This window comes from Corvus hawaiiensis, chromosome 13, assembly GCF_020740725.1.
Source record: "Corvus hawaiiensis isolate bCorHaw1 chromosome 13, bCorHaw1.pri.cur, whole genome shotgun sequence".
Lineage (NCBI taxonomy): Eukaryota > Metazoa > Chordata > Aves > Passeriformes > Corvidae > Corvus > Corvus hawaiiensis.
The window spans coordinates 4,774,617-4,781,745 of record NC_063225.1 but is presented as its reverse complement, the minus strand read 5'-3'; the positions used below and the strand labels follow the sequence as shown (position 1 = coordinate 4,781,745).

General features: G+C 39.6%; 1 long non-coding RNA gene across 1 annotated transcript; it reads left to right on the top strand.

Moving 5' to 3' along the window:
• The first annotated feature begins 239 nt into the window (after positions 1-239).
• On the top strand, positions 240-6,551 carry LOC125332714. Its single transcript, XR_007206592.1, has 4 exons — positions 240-546; positions 2,269-2,315; positions 3,932-4,091; positions 4,205-6,551. It is a non-coding gene; the product is annotated as an uncharacterized LOC125332714 (long non-coding RNA).
• Positions 6,552-7,129: the final 578 nt, after the last annotated feature.

Below are 7,129 nucleotides of genomic sequence, written 5' to 3'. Positions count from 1 at the left end.
ATGTAATTCCACTGGACTGTAAAAAATGTTTTTTGACTTTGTGCAGTTCTGTGTCAAAGCCAAATTCGTGTCTGGGGAGACATTATTTCCTTCTTTTCCCAGATAAAACAGTGATACAGCAATACCACTGTCTCTGCATTCCTCATATTTAGGGATCACTGGTTCAGCAAGCTCTTACAACTAACAGGCTGCTATTTGTCTCCAAGAAGCATATGAGAGGTGACATAACCAATGCCAGACTTTACTTTTGTGGATCCAAAACTCCTTTTTCATTACAAATATGAATTAGTGATCAGTCAGAAATCCTTGCACTGGGACTGTATTTACCTTTGCATCTTAGTTCTTTTATTTGCCTTATCTTCATCCTTTGTACCAAGGGTACAAAAATTGATGTAATATTATCTTTGGGTAATTTGGTTCTCTCAGAACTCCTGGAGGTCCAAAGGAATTGATCCTGAAGATCTACTTGTTCCCATCACTGAGGGATTTGGAGTCTGTCCAGTGCTTCTATGAACTCCATTTCCATCCTGCTGCTTCCATCCACAGGTGAGTGTGGGAGAGCCACACCCCAGCCTGTCACGGTACAGTTTGGCATTTCATCCTTACATTTTCTTTTTAATGAAAGCATTTCACGGCATGGGATTCTGCAAGAACTTGTGCTAACCTGCTTTAAAACTGGTCTGTGAATTCTTCTTAGTTAGCCCTTTAAAATGACAAATCTAAGCAATTTTCTGGGACCTGATTCTTCTACTTAAGCATTTACACCTTGTGTTCAGAGTAATAGCTCGATTCCAGTGCTCAGCTGATGGACTAATAAACAGTCCACCCTGCACAATGAAAGCAGTATCTGGGCATTCATTTACATCTGTATGACATTTGTATAATTTAAATAACCTCCCATGACCCTTGTGTGAATGCTAGTGTTCATGTAATTACCAACAAAAATTATCTTGCCCATAACTGGGTGAACTGTGTATAAATCCTTGATGTCAGGGATAGGATTCTGAAATGTAAGTTATATATAGAAGGAATATAACATGCAGAAGAAATTACTCTTGCCAGGAAAAAAAGATTGATTCACTGAGTTCTATTTAGCTTTTAATTTATAACAAACTTGCCTAATCTCAGTTTCTTTAGCTTCTGTTAAAATATTAATAGCATCATATCAAATACATCCCCTGTGACATTAAAGGGAACAGAAAGCTGAGGCACGCATTAATTGCATTCCAAAATGTGGCATAGACCCAAATAAACCTAATTTAAAGAACCTGAGAACAATGACATTTATGCTTTAATTAGAGCAAATGAAAGCTGTGCTGCCCACTTTTACACAAACAATTTTTCTTGTGGGACTCAGCCTTTCTGGCAAGGAGCACATTTCCCTGCAGTGTGCCACGTGCCAGGCTTCTTCCAGAGGCAAAACTTGCTTCCTGGAGATGGACAGTGCCAAACCAAAACACAGCAACAATAAGCATTATGAGAACCAAGCAGACAGTCCAGGCAGCCTTGAAGCAAGGCTTTTGCAAAACCACGTTGGACTATCCCAGGAAAACGAAGTAATTTGTTTCTCTTTAAGGAGAACCCATTAAAATGGCCAGATATGTACCAAACCCAACAATAACAGTTTGAGATGATAAATGTTATTTTAATGATCCATATCACTCTGGTATTCTAATCACAGCACACACGTTCAAAATGGAAAACATCCAAATCTGCAAAGAAACATTTGACATGAGATTAAAAAAACCATCCAAAATCAGATAGATTAATAGATCTAATTCACTTCAGAGGTATTCACAAACTGTTGTAATTCCAGATTGGTCATAAGACTCTAAGTTGTTACCATATGCATCTCACAGGTTCTGTGTTATGTTCCTTATGCTGGCAAACTGACTAATGAGTTCAAGACTGCTCCCCAGACAAGAACATGACAATTTGTGTGCTGTGCATTAGAGCACCTCATGCTCTGCAGCGGGATGAAACATAAATTTTGCGGAAGAATTTAGACGTTCTTTCACAATCTGGTCTGGTAAAAAGGAAATTGTGCAGCAGCTTAATACATGTATTTAAAACTGAGAATCTCACCGAATGCAGATGAATGATGTAATGTGTATACTGCGCTTGTATGTACTTCCATTTTCCTTTTTTAATATTTTACAGCTATAGCCACCATCTCAGCATTTCATTATCGTGCAGGTTTTCATATTGGTAATTTCTGTAGACCCTTTGGCTGTTGTCTCAGGTATGTCTGTTGTTTTTCTGCAATAGACAGAGTTTGGAGGCACCTGGGACCATTGGACAAGCAGAGCAGCCAGGTAAACCTGTTGAAAGTAACAGCAATTTAATTGTTTACTCTGAAACCTAATGGCACTAATTAAAAATGTCAATATTGTCAACAATTCAATAACACCACCAATTCCAAATCTAGGCATTTGGAAAGATAGCCAAAATATTATTTTCAAAAAGCTGATCATAAAATAAATTTGCAGTTCCTTAGGGTATTATAGCATCTCTAGGACTTTCCTTGGTATGTGTTTAAAACCCCTAACTTTTAGGTGAGGGGCTGGTGTGGCAGCAATGCATTCAAGTCCAGAAAGCTGTCATGACTTGCTTCATTTAACAGGACAGAAGTATTCGATGCTGACTTTTGAAATTAATGATTTTGAGATGACTGAAATAAAATTTGTAAGTAAAAAAGGCTTCCACCTTTTTGCAAAAACCTTTTTTTGGGGTAGGGGAAAAAAAAAAAAAGGCACCATGTTCCAAAGGAACACTTTGATCAAACTGCAGATTCTGGAAAAAGCTGTTGCACTGAAGAAATGTCATCAACCTCTATCTTGGGGCTCATTCAGGCAATTTAATGAATACAAAAGCTAACACTTGTAATCAAGAAGGACTGGTGATACATTTTTTAAAGGGAAATTAATTTTGGAAAACACTAGAACTCTAACACTGTAGGATGTCTGTGGCATCATGCCAAGTACTTGATATTAGCTGTTAATTGGCACTCAAATTCTCATTCTTTATGTGGGCATGTATGCCTGAAAAGTGATGAACCCAGGGAAGCTCTATGCAGGACTGGATGCTAAAGGAGCCCCTTAAAACCATTCCTACAAATGGTCGCACCTCACTAGCAAGAGGCAGATGTCTAACACCCAAATCCTGGTAGAACAGAAGCTCAGAGTTCATTAATCTTAGGCTGTAACAGCCCCAAGCATTAGCAGAAAGCCCAGGTGGGTAGAGAACATGTTCCTGTGCTCCTCTGGATGAAAATGGTGATGAGCTATGCAATGGATGTCAGGCGATTTGGGAGTGAAGCTCCAGCCCCAAGTGATCCCGTGGTGAGGGAAAGACAGGAATTTTCTGAGTGTTATTTCTGCTGCCTGGCAGTGAAGACAGGAATAAATGAGCAGTTACTGATGAGTTCTTCTCCTCTATTTAAATCCTGTGACATGACCCACAGCACCACACTTAAGAATTTAAAAACACTGAATCATGCCATTTAATTGTGGGTACTTGAACCTTCATTTGTCAGCGGCAGAGTTTTGTTTCTGAAAACACAATACAGAAAAGCAGAAAGATGAAAGTTAATTTGTAGATAAAAATGTGGGGTACATATAGTGTGAGTGCCAGAAAAATCATTGGTATTTTAAGAAATTCTTTTTCTTCCCTGTTACCTCCATGCTGTTGTAGCGCAGAGTCAGCTTTGCATGTGCAGCTTTGTGCTCCAAGTGATGCTTAGATGATTAGTAATAAAACATGACCTTGAATTCCATCACCCACAGACTGGTAATCACACAGCTTATTTCTATTTTGCTATTGCTTTGGGCAGGAGAAAATAGAAGGATTTGCCTTCCTTGTGAATACCTTAACAGCAGGGCTAATCTGATTCCATATGGTAGTAATAGAAGTTCATTTCTTTTTTTTAAAGTATTTGAAAAATGTCTGAGAACAGCACTTGATATTAGTCATGGTCATATGAAAACGTCGTGTCAATATTTTTTCCATGGAAAATACTGCAAGAAAAGATGCATTTTGCAGATTCTGGTCTTCAGGACACATCCCTACTATTCAATCACCTGTGCTCAGGGGTAAGGCAGCGAGAGGTACAACAAATACCCCAAACACATACCGAAGATTGTGTTCATTGGGAATGAGACACAGAGTATTCCATCCTATTTTTAATTACTACCTTTCATTTCAGGAGGAGAATCCCAAAGACCTGATTTGCTGAGGCCTCTTGAAGATTGCAAATTCAGTAAGGTGGCTGAGGGTAAACAGGGGGTTGCAGAACTTAGCCAATCCACATTTTGGCACTGGAAAATGTCTAAACCATGTACATGTTTCTCATTCCCAGACCTTGGCCATTCCAGAGGTGACTCTACCCACGTGCCTCTGGAACATTCAGCAGCTCTCAGGCAGTCAGATAATGACTGGGAAGTCTTACTGTTCTCCCTGGAAATAATCTGTTTCAGGCAACAGGAGCAGCAGAAGGAAACATTACCCTGATGCTGAGAATGATTAAAGGCAAATTTAGACAAGGACCAGCTGTGTCCAGCACCATTCCAGGAAGCACTGGGGGAAGTCCCTTCCTGTGATCCCATATTATTGCTTATGCCCTGACTAATCCCATTTCACACCGCTCCCACCTGCACTTGCTCAGTGCTCTGCTCTGCCTCCATCGTGCACCCTGCCCATGTAATTGTAACATGGGGGGAAACGTGGGGCCCTGTCCAGACAGAGCTGCAGAACCTTAACATCCTAATTCCCTCCCGGGGCTTGGGAATTAGCATAATCTCTGTGGTCCTCTGTGGCTCTGATGCAGCAAGGGCATTTCTGGAAAATCCTGTTCTCTGATTTTGCCTTCCATCACCGCTCAATACTCTAATTGATAGATGGTAACTTTGAGGTGAAGCACAACGTGCTTAGAATGGGAAATCCCTGACAAAACCTGTAAACATCACATTACAAAAGGGTAGCTCAGGCTCTGAGGAATCAGTCCATAACCCACCATTCTTCTGGTCTTTTTGGCTTTGTCTTTCTGCCTCACACCAATGGGCAGAATAAAATACATCATGAAAGAGGCAGTATGTAAAAAAACTGTGCCCAGCTTACCCTCTACCAACAAAGCTTTAAAGCTATGTCCTTTCCAACTTAGCTGTGAGCATGCAGCCCTGGAGTGAAATCCATGTGTAATCAGGGAAAAATGTTCCTCTGGAGTGGCAGTAAGTGGCTCTTCCAAAAGTGTGAATTGTCCCACGAGCCAAACAGGAGAAGCCCAACATAACATCTCAGCCCTCATCACATTCCATTTTGCAATATGGTGACAACTGTGAAACAGCTAACTACTTTTTATTCTTGTTTTCTTAGACCAGGATGAGTGGGAAAGGAAGACGCTGATTTTCTAGCTTCCAAATACCCCAAAATTCATTTGCCTAATACTGTCCGGAAGCCTTATCCTCAAAACTCTGTGGATGTGAATACTCTGATGTTGTGAATTCAGATGAGATAAACACAGTAAAAATGCATTTCAACCTCTGGATACCCAGGACATTTAGTGAGAAATTTCCTCACTATTTTGTCCAGTTCAAAGCACACACCTCAGGCATTGCTATTTGCTTGTCTTTTCTTTACAAGCATTCATCTCAGTTGCCTTGCAGTGCTATCTGCACTGTACCATTACTTCCTACCTCAAAAGATGCAGCTACCAAACAGGAATCTGTGTGCCAACTCTATCACTGCACTGCTTAAAATCCTGACAGCCTCCTGTTTGAGGGGAATCAGTACAGGATCCAGCTCGGATAGATAGAAATTAATCAATGTGACATTTTACAATAAATTCAGAGCACTGGGCTAATGCTCAGAGCGGGTTTATTTTGCAAATGAAACCTCCTACTGCATGAATTCTTGTAGTTGCAGTTTGCTGGAAGCTGCAAGAGTACAGCAGAGGGAAGTATAGCTCAGTATTTGCCTTGTCTCTGCCTTCTTTCCTCAATTGTTGCAGAGTTAGTGGACATTGACAGAAACAAAATGCTCAGCCAGGTGGATCTTTGGTCTGATTAGCTGTTACATGTTGGCAACTGTTTTTAATATAAGTACACACTAACACAATCTTATTTTTATATGTTAGCAGATATGGTAAAAGAATTGTGTCGTATTCAAGGTGATCTGGAAGAAGAGATAAGAAAGAAGAATTATCTACGGCTATATATCCAGCTATTCAAGATGGTTGTTCCTTCTTTTTAATGCAAATGCCAGAACCATACAGCATATGGCAAGGGATGCTCCATCACTTCTAAAGCATGCTTTAGCTAATGTAGAAATGACTTATGCTGCATTCCATCATTCAGGGATTAGATTTTTGAACATAATTAAGCATGTACTGCCTGGTCTTTGAGACACAGGTACATGCGTTCAGCTTGTTTTCAGAAATAAAATCAAGTAGCAAGCTACCAAAAATATTTCGTGCAAGCTCTTTGAATAGAAGGGTCTGCTGAAAATTTGCATAATATCTTACTTGTGAAATGTAAAAACTGTCATAAATCATAATTCAATTTATAAGACAATTAAATGCATGTGTTTCTCTTTTATGGTTCTTGGAAATCATTATCTTGCATAGCTGGAGAATGTAGGCTAAAGAAAGCAGAGAAGAATTAGACTAACTAGCATTAGAACAGAGGGCAAATATCAGACAGTCACTTCCTTCACATATTTGTTTTTTCTAGCTGTCCTGAGCTCAACTGAAATAGCACAGCATGCTCCACATTCCTCAGAATTTCTTATTTTGCTTTCTATGTCTCATGGGACTCAGATGGTTTTGCTGCAATTAACTGTGAGAGGTTTTCTGCTATTTTAGTCTCTTTGCAGTTTATGATACTCAGTAAATCTCTCTGATCAGGTAAAGAAAACCCTGTAAAGATGATAGAATATAGTTTATAAAACTTACCAAAACACTCTTCATAAATTCTCATTTCAAACAAGGCAAAGGCATCCCTTAAGTTAGCAGCAGTATTTTTCTAATGTACCATGTTCTTAAAGTATGCTTTTTAAACTGCATTGCCATAAATGTAAACGTGTCCTGGTCCTACCACTGGCTTTATTGTACGTCACAACTTATCAATGTTTTGTT